Source organism: Bufo gargarizans, chromosome 2 (assembly GCF_014858855.1).
Source record: "Bufo gargarizans isolate SCDJY-AF-19 chromosome 2, ASM1485885v1, whole genome shotgun sequence".
In the NCBI taxonomy this organism is placed as follows: domain Eukaryota; kingdom Metazoa; phylum Chordata; class Amphibia; order Anura; family Bufonidae; genus Bufo; species Bufo gargarizans.
Genome location: NC_058081.1, coordinates 390,129,393 through 390,145,223, shown reverse-complemented (window position 1 = coordinate 390,145,223; position 15,831 = coordinate 390,129,393). Strand labels below are relative to the sequence as shown.

Genomic DNA, 15,831 nt, shown 5'->3' with positions numbered 1-15,831 from the left:
GTTGCCTCCTGCTAACACGTTGCGTATCAGGTGGTGGTGCAGTTAGCTGTGGCATGTTGACAAAACTTTTCCACATCTCTGCCATGCTAACCCTGCCCTCAGAGGAACTGGCCGTGACACAGCTGATTTGGCGACCTCTTGCTCCTCCTCTGCCTTGGCCTTGGGCTTCCACTTGTTCCCCTGTGACATTTGGGAATGCTCTCAGTAGCGCGTCTACCAATGTGCGCTTCTACTCGCGCATCTTCCTATCACGCTCCAGTGCAGGAAGTAAGGTGGGCACATTGTCTTTGTACCGTGGATCCAGCAGGGTGGCAACCAAGTAGTCCGCACACGTTAAAATGTGGGCAACTCTGCTGTCGTTGCGCAGGCACTGCAGCATGTAGTCGCTCATGTGTGCCAGGCTGCCCAGGGGTAAGGACAAGCTGTCCTCTGTGGGAGGCGTATCGTCATCGTCCTGCCTTTCCCCCCCTCCACGCACCAGTGATGGGCCCGAGCTGCGTTAGGTGCCACCCCGCTGTGACCATGCTTCATCCTCATCCTCCTCCACCTCCTCCTCATCCTCGTCCACCTCATCCTCCAGTAGTGGGCCCTGGCTGGCCACATTTGTACCTGGCCTCTGCTGTTGCAAAAAAACTCCCTCTGAGTCACTTCGAAGAGACTGGCCTGAAAGTGCTAAAAATGACCCCTCTTCCTCCTTTTCCTCCTCCTCCTGGGCCACCTCCTCTTCCATCATCGCCCTAAGTGTTTTCTCAAGGAGACATAGAAGTGGTATTGTAACGCTGATAACGGCGTCATCGCCACTGGCCATGTTGGTGGAGTACTCGAAACAGCGCAACAGGGCACACAGGTCTCGCATGGAGGCCCAGTCACTGGTGGTGAAGTGGTGCTGTTCCGCAGTGCGACTGACCCGTGCGTGCTGCAGCTGAAACTCCACTATGGCCTGCTGCTGCTCGCACAGTCTGTCCAGCATGTGCAAGGTGGAGTTCCACCTGGTAGGCACGTCGCATATGAGGCGGTGAGCGGGAAGGCCGAAGTTACGCTGTAGCGCAGACAGGCGAGCAGCGGCAGGATGTGAACGCTGGAAGCGCGAACAGACGGCCCGCACTTTATGCAGCAGCTCTGACATGTCGGGGTAGTTGTGAATGAACTTCTGCACCACCAAATTCAGCACATGCGCCAGGCAAGGGATGTGCATCAAACCGGCTAGTCCCAGAGCTGCAACGAGATTTCGCCCATTATCGCACACCACCAGGCCGGGCTTGAGGCTCACCGGCAGCAACCACTCGTCGGTCTGTTGTTCTATACCATGCCACAACTCCTGTGCGGTGTGGGGCCTGTCCCCCAAACATATGAGTTTCAGAATGGCCTGCTGACGTTTACCCCGAGCTGTGCTGAAGTTGGTGGTGAAGGTGTGTGGCTGACTGGATGAGCAGGTGGAAGAAGAGGAGAAGGAAGCCGAGAAGGAGGAGGTGGCAACAGGAGGCAAAGAATGTTGCCCTGCGATCCTTGGCGGCGGAAGGACGTGAGCCAAACAGCTCTCCGCCTGGGGCCCAGCTGCCCAGCAGCTGTAGCGGGTGTGTGAAGTTATTCTGAATGACCCTATGTGCCCCTTGAATATGATATACCCTTTTAGGGATAGATTTCAAATAGCTCTGATACAGCAGAAACCACTAAATTATGAAATTGCTAAATTGGGAATTGTATTTCAACCCAGAACAAAAACTGTGTTTGGACGGACACTAAATAACTTGCCCAGCCACAACAGTACAGCAGTAACGACAGATTTAGCAGGATATAAATTTGAGGCCTAGTATTTAGGCGCTGGGTGACAGGTATACGTTTACTGACAGAATTAGACTTGGAAATGCACTGTAGCGTGTGTGTGAAGTTATTCAGAATGACCCTATGTGCACCTTGAATATTATATACCCTTTTAGGGATAGATTTCAAATAGCTCTAATACAGCAGAAACCACTAAATTAGGAATTTGCTAAATTGGGAAATGTATTTCAACCCAGAACAAAAACTGTGCTTTGACGGACACTAAATAACTTGCCCAGCCACAACAGTACAGCAGTAACGACAGATTTAGCAGGATATAAATTTGAGGCCTAGTATTTAGGCGCTGGGTGACAGGTATACGTTTACTGACAGAATTATACTTGGAAATGCACTGTAGCGTGTGTGTGAAGTTATTCAGAATGACCCTATGTGCACCTTGAATATTATATACCCTTTTAGGGATAGATTTCAAATAGCTCTGATACAGCAGAAACCACTAAATTAGGAAATTGCTAAATTGGGAATTGTATTTCAACCCAGAACAAAAACTGTGCTTGGACGGACACTAAATAACTAGCCCAACCACAACAGTACAGCAGTAACGACAGATTTAGCAGGATATAAATTTGAGGCCTAGTATTTAGGCACTGGGTGACAGGTATACGTTTACTGACAGAATTAGACTTGGAAATGCACTGTAGCGTGTGTGTAAAGTTATTCAGAATGACCCTATGTGCATCTTGAATATTATATACCCTTCTAGATATAGATTTCAAATAGCTCTAATACAGCAGAAACCACTAAATTAGGAATTTGCTAAATTGGGAATTGTATTTCAACCCAGAACAAAAACTGTGCTTGGACGGACACTAAATAACTTGCCCAGCCACAACAGTACAGCAGTAACGACAGATTTAGCAGGATATAAATTTGAGGCCTAGTATTTAGGCGCTGGGTGACAGGTATAGGTTTACTGACAGAATTAGACTGGGATATGCACAGTAGCGTGTGTGTGAAGTTATTCAGAATGACCCTATCAGCACCTTGATTCTGATATATCCTTTTAGGGATGTATTTAAAGTTGGCCTGATACAGCAGAAACTACTAAATTAGGAAATTGCTAAATTGGGAATTGTATTTCAACCCAGAACAAAAACTGTGCTTGGACGGACACTAAATAACTTGCCCAGCCACAACAGTACAGCAGTAACGACAGATTTAGCAGGATATAAATTTGAGGCCTAGTATTTAGGCGCTGGGTGACAGGTATACGTTTACTGACAGAATTAGACTTGGAAATGCACTGTAGCGGGTGTGTGAAGTTATTCTGAATGACCCTATGTACCCCTTGAATATGATATACCCTTTTAGGGATAGATTTAAAAAAGCTCTGATACAGCAGAAACCACTAAATTATGAAATTGCTAAATTGGGAATTGTATTTCAACCCAGAACAAAAACTGTGCTTGGACGGACACTAAATAACTTGCCTAGCCACAACAGTACAGCAGTAACGACAGATTTAGCAGGATATAAATTTGAGGCCTAGTATTTAGGCGCTGGGTGACAGGTATACGTTTAATGACAGAATTAGACTTGGAAATGCACTGTAGCGGGTGTGTGAAGTTATTCTGAATGACCCTATGTGCACCTTGAATATGATATACCCTTTTAGGGATAGATTTCAAATAACTCTGATACAGCAGAAACCACTAAATTATGAAATTGCTAAATTGGGAATTGTATTTCAACCCAGAACAAAAACTGTGTTTGGACGGACACTAAATAACTTGCCCAGCCACAACAGTACAGCAGTAACGACAGATTTAGCAGGATATAAATTTGAAGCCTAGTATTTAGGCGCTGGGTGACAGGTATACGTTTACTGACAGAATTAGACTTGGAAATGCACTGTAGCGTGTGTGTGAAGTTATTCAGCCCAGTGACCCATGGATAGTATTCCCTAAAGTTTCTCAGTATTAATAGTTTTTGTGTTCACAATAATCGACTGAAACCCAACTAAGCATCCACCACTGAACATCACCCATATATTCTGTATTAGGGATAGGTGACTCTGACTTCCTATTGTATAAGTCCATTACAAGGGAGTCTATCCAATAGGAATAGGTTGTCTCCAAAGCGGTGAAACAACCAACAGGTACAATGGGACAGATTATAGAACCAACTTAGATTAGGGACAGCGTCCGCCCAATTGAAATTACTTCAAAGGGGGGACTGATAGAGATGTGGATATCAATCTTGATTAAGTAAGATGGCCCCCATATCATCCGCCTTAGCACCCGGGCTCCTTTTTGGCTAGGTACGGTGGCTGGACTCCGGTCAGTGCAGTCGAGATGAGGACATTTTGGGGCTTCGTGCTGCACATGGGCCTAGTCAAAAAACCCAGTGTCAGCCAGTACTGGAGTGGGGATGTCCTCTACCAGACCCCACTCTACTGTATGGCCATGACATGTTCCCATTTTCAGGCCATTCGGAAATGCCTGCATTATGCAGATATGATCCTGCCTATGGTCATCGATCACTTCGGGGTCTAATTTTTGGAGGCCTATGTACCTGGAAGGGAGGTTGCTTCCGTAAGAACCTGAACTATAAAAATACCCCATGACCTTACCCCTCAGATGAACACAGTCAAACAAATAAAATAAAAACGGTGTAAAAAAAGCAATTTTTTTGTCACCTTACATCACAAACAGTGTAATAGCAAGAAATCAAAAAGCCATATGCACCTCAAAATAGTGCCAATAAAACCGTCCTCTCATCCCATAAAAAATGAGCACCTACCTAAGACAATCGGCTAAAAAAAAAAAATGACTCTCAGACTATGAAGATACTAAAATGTTTTTTAGTTTTTTTGTTTAAAAAAGCATATTATAGTGTAAAACCTAAATACATTTAAAAAAGTAGACATATTAGGTATTGCCTTATTCATAAGAATCTGCTCTATAAAAATACCCCATGACCTAACCCCCCAAATGAACACAGTCAAAAAAATAAAATTAAAACGGTGTAAAAAAAGTATTTTTTTTGTCACCTTACATCCTAAAAAGTGTAATAGCAAGCGACCAAAAAGCCATATGCACCTCAAAATAGTGCCAATAAAACCGTCCTCTCATCCCAGAAAAAATGAGCCCCCACCTAATGGTTTTTGAAAGGCAGATTTTGCTGGATGGGATAAGGTGGCAGTTTTATTGGGACTATTTTTAGGGAACATATGATTTTTGCTCTATATTACATTTTTGTGAAGCAAGGTTACAAAAAATGGAAATTCTGAAATGTCATCTCCATTTGCCAATAACTCTTGTGGAACACCTAAAGGCTTAATGACATTTGTAAAATCAGTTTTGAATACCTTGAGGGGTGTAGTTTTTTAGATGGGGTCACCTTTATGGAGTTTCTACTCTAGGGGGGCTTCAAATGGGACATGGTGTAAATAAACCAGTCCAGCAAAATCTGCCTTCCAAAAACCCCATGGCGCTCCTTTCCTTCTACGCCCTGCCATGTGCCCGTACAGTATTTTACGACTGCATATGGGGTGTTTCTATAAACTACAGAATCAGGGCAATAAATATTGGGTTTTATTTGGCTGTTAACCCTTGTTTTGTTACTTGATAAAATGGATTAAAATGGAAAATTTGCCAAAAAATCAAAATTCTGAAATGTCATCTCCATTTGCCATGTACTTTTGTGGAACACCTAAAGTGTTAACAAAGTTTGTAAAATCTGTTTTGAATACCTTGAGGGGTGTAGTTTCTAGAATGGGGTCATTTTTGGGAGGTTTCTATTATGTAAGCCTTACAAAGTGACTTCAGACCAGCAAAGCATGGCTGAAGCAACCTCCAGACCTGAGAAAACAGTGAGACTTTATAGGCCAAGAAGCCACATCCCACAGTCGAACACACCCAGTGACACACACACACTGGGAAGGGAGTTAACCCTTCCAGCACCAGAGAAGGGAAACACACATTAAAGGGAAAGTGTCCAACTCACTAACACACACTGTGGCTGTTGCCGCAGGCAACGACATGGGTGGCACTCATGTCCTGGGAGTCAGCCCGAAGGCCGGGACACTGCCACCACATGTACAACAACGACCAAACGTTGCCACGGACAACCACAGTGAAGGGAAGGGTCACAGTGCACACGTAAAATAAAACACAGTGCACACCAGACATACACACACACCTAACAGAAAGATTGCTAGGTGCAACCGCATGCACAACATAGCAAGCTGCCACAATACAGCTCAGAGTGCTATGCTGCCACAAACATACCGTTGCCAGCGGCAACCACAGGTGAGGCAAATACCACAGCCCTCACCTGTGATTGACAACCAAACTAAACCGCTGACAACCGCATGCGGTTCAGGAGTCACGGTCATGGCCATGGCCATGACAATAAGTAAAAGCGTTTTAAAGTTATCCACACATAAAGTGACACTGGCCAGATTAGCAAAAAATGGCCTGGTCCTTAAGGTGAAAATGAGCCCGGTCCATAAGGGGTTAATCAATAATAATATCCAAATCTCTACCAATATGGAGCTCTTTTGCCTCCTATGGTGATTTGTAGGTGAGGTGGATAACTATCCCTGATATCTTATTGCCAGTTCCAGGTAATTCACACTGAGGACAAAAAAAAGTGTGTGCACACCAATGTGTTAATTTCACAGATACTGTAGGACACAGGTGGCCAGGAACAGCAAAAGATTTAAGGAACCATTGAATTAGATGATCTTTTAAGTCTTTAGGTTCCTGAATTCTTACTCGGCCTTTTGCTCTTAGTATCCTACAGACCTGTAGATGAAAACTGATGCCATCTATCTGCAAAACTACTTAGATCTTTAGATTGGTTAATTATATGTTTATATATTTAGTATTTGGTATCCCAGTGTATCTTAGTTTAACTACTTTAGTGATAGGAGCACCTACATAATAAGTAGAGGAGGTTTACCTGTTGCTTGGCTTCATCCTGTACCATTGGCATGAGGCCATGGTCTGGGAGGAATTGGGTGGTCTAGACAGTTTAACAGGATATAATATTGATTCCAATATCAATACACTCTGTTTGTTTTACAGCAATTAAACAATCTAAGAACTGGCTTTACTGGTCCTTACCCCAGTTTCTTGGGACTAATTAATTGTCATTCACTTTAGTTAAAACCCTGAAGGTAAAAATTGAAAACATGTAACAGTCGAAAATGGTGTTGTAATTGTCATGTATGATATAATGGAGTAGTCCACATTTCCTGTAAAGGATAAATGGAACATGCAACTAAACAATGTCCTCAAAATTAGGTCTGTGAGACCACAACATATGGTAGAAATAGTGTTCTAGGAGTTTTCAGGCAAAGTAATATAGTGATTGTGTAAAACTGACATAATATAGACAGAATTACAGCAAATATTTGTCCAGGAGAGAAACACATACACTTTCCTGTTCCTGCTCAGCTCAGCAACACAGACTTTAAATATGATTTTGCAGTGCAGTGAAGTCACCTCCGATTTACCTATGCAACATCTGTTCTATGTGAAGAATAGCATCTGTTGACAGTTTGATAATCATAATAGTGGTAATAAAGCTTTTTCATTACAAACCTAGTTTCAGGGACACTATGGCAGGAACCGTAGCTGAAACTCTTCTAGTATCATGGTAGCTTGCCATATAATGAGAGAACTGTGACTCACAGCACTGGATCACTATAGCTGTCACTCTAATGGGGTATTATGGCTGTCATCTATATGGGCCACTGTGGTTGTCACACTTAAGTTGGAACAGTGCTTCTGTTAGGATATCACTTTTCCAGACATTGGCAGGTTTGAAGGGAGGGCTGCAAGTCTATCTCTGAGTGATCAAGTGTTTCACTTGTATTTGGGTTAGAAATAGGCCTGCGCCACTTGTGTACTCACTGAGAGACTGTAGCCATACACTTGCTGTCCCATGTGAGACTGTAACCATGAAGCTTGTAGCCTTAATCTATTGTTTCTGTTACACATGTGTCAGCTTGTTTTTATCCACAAGCCTAGATTGGAAACCTACATATACCACCCATGGCCAAAAGGCGATGCACCTTCTACAGGTTTATTTTCTTTCTTCTGTTGAAATTATGGTTTTAATATTTAAAAGAATTGGGAGGGTGTGACCAAAAATTTGCAGTAAGCCTTTGTGACACCCCTCCCCCCCTTGGGGGTCTGAGAAATTTACATATGGGGGCCCTGCCTATTTTATATACTGGCAGACATGAGGGGCACTATGGAGGGGGAGGAGCACTATGGGAGGCCCTATCTTGTATACTGGCGCACAGGGGGGGCACTATGGAGGGGGGAGCAATATGGGGGACCTATCTTATATACTGGCACACAGGGGGGGCACTATGGAGGGGGAGCAATATGGGAGACCTATCTTATGTACTGGCACACATGGGGGGCACTATGGAGAGGGAGGAGCACTATGGGGACCCTTTCTTATATACTGGCACACATGGGGGGCACTATGGAGAAGGAGGGAAAGGAGCACTATGGGGGCATCTTCTGGGGCCCTATCTTATATACTGGCAGACATGGGGGGCACTATGGAGGGGATGAGCACTTTGAGGGCCCTATCTTATATACTAGCGCACACAGGGGGCACTATGAAGAAGGAGGGGAGCACTATGGGGGCATCTACTGGGGACCCTATCTTATATACTGGCACACATGGGAAGCACTATGAAGAAGGGGGGAGAGGAGCACTATTGTGGTCATTATATAGGGGAATTATACTGGCACACATTATGGGGGAATTTTATACTGGCACATTGTCAGGCACCATGGGGATACGGGGGGGGCATGAAATAGGAGTATTTTATACTGGCGCAAATTATAGGGCACTATGGGGGCACTGGGGGCACTAAGAGAAGGTATTTTTTATACTGCCACACAACAGGGCATTTATTTTTTTTTATTTTTTTTTACTGTAACACATTATTTAGAGAAATCTCACTACCGGGGGCATTATGGTGGGCTTTATTACAGTTTAGGGACATGAATACTAGTATGAGCACTATGGGAGCATTATTACTTCTGGGACACAGTGGGAAATTATTACTGTAGGGGCACTATTATTACTACATGTGGTCTGGTAGATAATTATTTCTATTGGTGGGACTTTGGGGAGCAGTATTACTGTGGGGGGCACCCTGGCACGGTATCAGCTTAGCACAATTATTTTTGGGGAACATTATGTTTACACTATTAGTGTCAGGGACACTGTTTCCTGGGCACAGTTATTTTTTAGGACACTGTGTGCCAATGTTGAAGAGGAACTATCTGTGTAACTTGTATAGGGAGCACAGCAAGCACAGTATTGGGGGTGGAATAATGGGGTGTTCAGAAGGTGGGAGGATGATGGAAAAGTAGGAAACTAAGATGTCTGTCAAACTCTGCAGAGAGAAGAGATGGCTGAAAGAAATCATCATGGCGGTCTGGTCTGAAAGGAGAAGATGAGGACAGAGAACATCTACATCAAAGGAGACATCACTGGATGGAAGAGGTATGTGGACCTGTATTAGGATACTTTCACAGCAGAGAACTGGATCCGGCACTGCTGGATGCAGAGAGAATGCCCGCCGGCCCCATTGACTATAATGGGGTACGACAGAGATCCGGCCACAATCTGGCAAAAATGCAGAGAATCAGCGGGACACAAACCGCTGCATGCTGCGGTGTGAAAGTATCTTTACCCTGTAAGTTTTGTATTGCTATAAGTAATGTTAGGATGGAATAGGTTAGGTTGCGAATTTGGCTTGGGGGGGAAGCAGGTGCAACCAGCCAGTAGCGCAGGGGCAACACGTGAGATGCACGGTGGACCGATGAGGGGCGAAATTATAACACACAGTTCATGTTTACTCACTGTTAGCAGAAAGCCTCCCTGGGCTGGCAGCACAGTGTTGAGGTGGACAGCACGAAATCCTCCGGGGCACGCTCTGTGGTAGGGAAGCATACATAGAGGCTATATTAACCTGAGTAGGTGAGGCAATATGCGTTCCAGCTTGGAACGCATGGGCACTTCCGGTTTCGGCTATTTCCTTCCGGGCCGGCTATATTACAGCACATGCACCACCTAGCCCTAGCGTTCATATGGGTGTGGATACACCATCAGCTCTACCTTTCCTATGTTTTTTCTTCCTTACGGCAACTTGGTAAGTGTTGTTTTGTCTATATGGGGGCACCCGGTTCTATTAGAAATAGCCACAATTGCATCTGTTTGTTTTCATAATTTCCGTTTTTCACTCTGTCAATGTTAGTCTGGGACAGAGGTCGTTCTTAAACTGTAGTAAAAGCTACCTATGTCATAGGATCACAGATTTATTCCTCTATGCATATTAATATATTTATAAATATATATTTTTAAATAGAATAATTATCCTTAAAGGGAACCCGTCACTGGAATTTAGGGTATAGAGCTGAGGACATGGGTTGCTAGATGGCCGCTAGCACATCCACAATAACCAGTCCCCATAGCTCTGTGTGCCTTTGTTCTGGAAAAAACCCGATTTGATACATATGCAAATTACCCTGAGATGAGTCCTGTTCCTGACTCATCTCACATACAGGACTCATCTCAGGTTAATTTGCATATGTATCAAATCGTTTTTTTTCCACGATAAAAGCACACAGAGCTATGGGGACTGGGTATTGCGGATGTGCTAGCGGCCATCTAGCAACCCATGTCCTCAGCTCTATACACAAAATCCCGGTGACAGGTTCCCTTTAATGTCGATCTACTAGATATGGAGTGCCACGTTTTGATGCTCTGTTTCTTGATAACTCATGTATATGAAATGTCTGTATTGCTGTATCAGCCTTTTTCCTTTTGTGATTCCTGATTTTTTATTTCTTTCTATTTTTATTTTTATCTTCTTTCTGGATTGTTTTGATTTTCTTGGTACCTGCATTCGAGTATTTTCCATTGTATAAAGTGCCAATACCATATGATGAAATAAGGTGCAATGATATATTTATTTTGATGTTGCCATTATATTGTATATTTATAGAAATATTTTCTCATTATCACAGTGTTTGATAAAGGTCTTATGACCGAAACGTCACAAATTGGTGAAGTTGCCATAAAAATAAAAATAAACACATCAGAACTCAAGTTGAGTGCGGTTGTTATTCCGTTCAATGTGTTAGTGTGGCTGGGAAGCCAACACAACCAGCACCACGACCTCAAGAGACACGAGTGCCACGTCTTATCTATACAAAGTATTATTTTCCTAGACGAAAGGCACCTGTCCGGCGATGTCAAGCCTGACCTTCTCTTACAATCAAGAAGAGACTGATTCTATTCTGTCTCAAGTCACTTTACCTACAGAATTTTTACAGACTCCGGCGTCAGAGCTGAGAGCACGGGATTATGAACGAGAATCCAGAAGATTACTAAATTATGAATTACACTGCGTGACTCTGGCAGAGTATGTACGAGCTCAGGGGATCCCTAGGGGTCTCCGTATGTCCACATGACCCACAATATTCAAGGAGGATAAGACCTTCTGCGATCAATTTGAGCAAATATTAAACAAATGTTCCTTTGATTTGATGACATTGACCATATCATATTTACAAAAATCCATAATATCAATCAAGGAATCTATTACTGCAGCAGAACAACAGCTTAGAACGACCCTGGCACCGGAAGCCCTTACTCAACTACAAGACCGACTGACATCCACCCTGGCAAACCATAGAAAAGAATCCGAGGCAGCAAAGAGAAATTTTTTTGAGAGAGATTCAGAAGACTACAGAAACAATCGTGTATACAGATGGCAGGAATCCTACTGCTCACAAAACCGCAGGAGATCATCCTCACAAGCTTCCTCAGGTTCCAGCACAGACACCAATATGGAATCCTCTCGATCAACTGGTTTTTTAGGCCGACGCTCACAAGGCAGAAACCGACACGGAGGGGGAGACAATCAAAGAGGACAAGCAACAGTCACGACGCGCTCACAGGTAAGGAAGAACCGATTGTGATTAACATTTCATCATCCCTTCTTAGTCCTGCGGAACTTATGCTACTACAAAAAGGACTCTCATTTTGCCCAACATATAATTTCAATACTTTTCAATTAGAGATGGACCTACAATGATTCTATCGCAATCTGAGATTGAAAGCACACTTCAGTGATAAAGTTATCACTGAAATGCCGGAACCTAAAAAGGATGCTACTATTACGCTTAAGTCTTTAGGTCTACGAGGAAAATCACATTTTACCCCTCCAAGGACTAACTCTGCAATAGAGACATTTGTAAATTTGGTTAACAGAGACATCTCCACCTTTACCAAAAAGGTGAAAGGTGGGGATTATTATATTTCTCCGAATCTGTCCAACATAGAGCGCCAGACTTTGATGACACTTACCCAAAACCGTAATTTAGTGAGTAAACCTGCAGATAAAGGCGGAGCCATTGTGGTTATGAATCGCATAGAGTACAGAGAAGAAATCCTACGCCAACTAGGTGATAGGAATATCTATGAGAAAGTAAGCTTTAATCCGACCTTTCAGATATCATCCCTGATTCAAACGACACTTACCCATCACTCAACACAGGGTACTATTGATGATGACATCATACAATTCTTGATCAATCAACACCCTATTACCCCTGTATTTTATACACTCCCCAAGATCCACAAGACCCTCAATAAACCTCCTGGCCGTCCCATTGTGGCATCAACGGATTCAATTCTGTCCCCCCTTTCTATTCTATTAGAAAAAGCCCTTACCCCCTTAATTAAAACTACTCAGTCCTTCCTATTAGATACTAGTGCATTCCTTAATGTTATTCGACAAATAGGTCCCCTTTCTAATCAATGTTATCTTGTTACATGGGATGGTAATAGCCTTTACACGTCCATTCACCACACCAAAGGCATCAGGGCCACTAAACTCCTCTTAGAGGAAGCCAACACACCACCAAAACTTGTCCAATTCTATTTGGATCTCCTTACCATAGTTTTGCAAAAAAATCTTTTTTATGTTTGAGGACTCCTTTTACATACAGAAACAAGGGACCGCAATGGGGTCACATGCAGCGCCACCTTATGCTGATGGTTATATGACAAGGTTCGAGATCGAACATGTATATCCACAGGATCTATTTGAACAACATGCCAAAACATGGAAAAGATACATAGATGATATTTTTTGTCTATGGGAAGGCACGGAGGAGTCACTTCTAAACTTTCATCTATATCTCAATACCATCTACCCAGAGTTACAATTTACAATACACTATGATCAGCATAGTATTAGCTTCCTTGACACTTTGGTCCTTAAACAACAGGATGGTTCCCTACATACAGATCTGTACCGAAAACCTACGGACAGAAACAACTTACTCCACTACAGGAGTTGCCATGCACCCTCTACAAAAAAATCATTGCCCAGATCACAGTTTGAGCGCATCACAAGAATAGTAACATCAGAGGAGAATAAACAGAACAGATTACTAGAAATGACTTCCAAATTCCAGCAGAGAGGATACGCTCAGGAAATAATCTTAGCAAAACCAGATTCCAGTTTACAACTAAGAAGTGAGAGTAAAAAAAGAATCCCTTTTGTACATACCTATCATCCACATTCCTATAAGATTATAAACATTCTCAATAAACATTGGAACATACTCACTCGTTCCTTTCCCAATATAGAGGAATTCCAAACACGATGTCTACCCTGTAGTAGGAGACCAAAAAATTTGCGAGATTGGCTTGTCAGAGCGGATATTGGCCCGAGCAGTACCACTTTACATCAGCGCCTACTTGGTAAAGCAAGACAGGGTACGTTTCCCTGTCTACATTGTGCGCAATGTTCTAACGTAATGAAAGGGGATAAAATCTATCATCCACAGACTGGTGAGTCCATTCAAATTAAGGGGTTTCATACTTATCAATCCAATTATGTAATTTGACTTCTGAAATGCCCATGTGGCCTGATATATGTAGGGGAAACCATCCAGAATGTGAGGGATCGTATCTGCCAACACAAGTCCACTATCAGATGCGAGAACTTACTGCTCCCGGTCCCTCACCATTTTCATAAAATGAAACACAGTGTATCCCAATTGAAATTTCAAATAATAGAAAAAATTTAACTACCCAGAAGAGGAGGTAATAGACAGCAAATGCTTAAAAAACTAGAGACATATTGGATACATAGGCTACAGAGTTTAGAACCCAAGGGGCTCAACAGAGACTATGAATTGTCCTCGTTTATTTAAACAAATGTAATGTCATTGGTATATGTGTCAAATAGTGGATATGATGACTAACTATCTATCTTTTCGTTTTTTTCAGATGCACTAAGAACCGGACCCCCACCATGTTTGCCATCCTTTCCTGTATCCTTTTCTAGGTGTTGGTCCTTTTACTTTTTCTGATCCCATTTTTTCTCATCCTCATTGTTCTCAATTTCTCTCTTATCTCATTTTCTCTCTCTCTCTTTTTTTCTTTATTTGTCCCTTCTTTCTCTGTTCTATCATCCCTTTTTTCCTTTTTCCTTTTCTCTCCCTTTTCTAGCTTTTTATTTTTATTTAAAAAAAAAATTCCCACATTTATTCTGTTATCTTCCTATTATAGTTGTAGACTTTATTTCCCAAATTAATACATTCCACATAATTCATTCCACACTGTCTAGTGACCTAAATGCTCACCTTTTGGATAACAGATATTGGCCTATGTTTAACAGGATGATCGCATCCGGTGCGTTCCAAGCTGGAACGCAACGGCTACTTCCGGTCGCGGCCGGAACGTACTTCTGGTTCGCGATCTTTGAGGAGACTATAGTATCTGCAGTCATGTCCCCTATAGTAACGATTCTTTCTTCTTTCCAAAACACAATTGACATTACATAGTACCCCCCTGGACATACATAGAGGCTATATTAACCTGAGTAGGTGAGGCAATATGCGTTCCAGCTTGGAACGCATGGGCACTTCCGGTTTCGGCTATTTCCTTCCGGGCCGGCTATATTACAGCACATGCACCACCTAGCCCTAGCGTTAATATGGGTGTGGATACACCATCAGTGTATCCACACCTTTCCTATGTTTTTTCTTCCTTACGGCAACTTGGTAAGTGTTGTTTTGTCTATATGGGAGCACCCGGTTCAATTAGAAATAGCCACAATTGCATCTGTTTGTTTTCATAATTTTCGTTTTTCACTCTGTCAATGTTAGTCTGGGACAGAGGTCGTTCTTAAACTGTAGTAAAAGCTACCTATGTCATAGGATCGCAGATTTATTCCTCTAATATATTTATAAATATCTATTTTTAAATAGAATAATTATCCTTAATGTCGATCTACTAGATATGGAGTGCCACGTTTTGATGCTCTGTTTCTTAATAACTCATGTATATGAAATGTCTGTATTGCTGTATCAGCCTTTTTCCTTTTGTTATTCCTGATTTTTTATTTCTTTCTATTTTTATTTTTATCTTCTTTCTGGATTGTTTTGATTTTCTTGGTACCCGCATTCGAGTATTTTCCATTGTATAAAGTGCCAATACCATATGATGAAATAAGGTGCAATGATATATTTATTTTAATGTTGCCATTATATTGTATATTTATAGAAATATTTTCTCATTATCACAGTGTTTGATAAAGGTCTTATGACCGAAACGTCACAAATTGGTGAAGTTGCCATAAAAATAAAAATAAACACATCAGAACTCAAGTTGAGTGCGGTTGTTATTCCGTTCAATATTTATCCTATGACCACCTATTGTCCCTCCAGCCACAGAATCCAAAGTTCTTTGCTGTCAAGTGAGTGCCTATTGGCTAATTTTTGGGGCCTTTACTGGCCGACAGTAAAATTTTTATCCTGTGACCGCCTAATGTACCTCCAGCCACAGAATCCAAAGTTCTTTGCTGTCAGGTGAATGCCTATTGGCTAATTGTTGGAGCCTGTACTGGCCGACAGTTACATATTTATCCTGTGACCGCCTAATGTACCTCCAGCCACAGAATCCAAAGTTCTTTGCAGTCAGGTG

General features: G+C 42.4%; 1 long non-coding RNA gene across 1 annotated transcript; it reads left to right on the top strand.

Annotated features, from left to right (window-relative positions):
* Positions 1–9,271: 9,271 nt before the first annotated feature.
* LOC122926388 lies at positions 9,272–15,477 on the top strand. Its single transcript, XR_006387661.1, has 4 exons — positions 9,272–9,327; positions 10,854–11,789; positions 14,134–14,177; positions 15,146–15,477. It is a non-coding gene; the product is annotated as an uncharacterized LOC122926388 (long non-coding RNA).
* Positions 15,478–15,831: the final 354 nt, after the last annotated feature.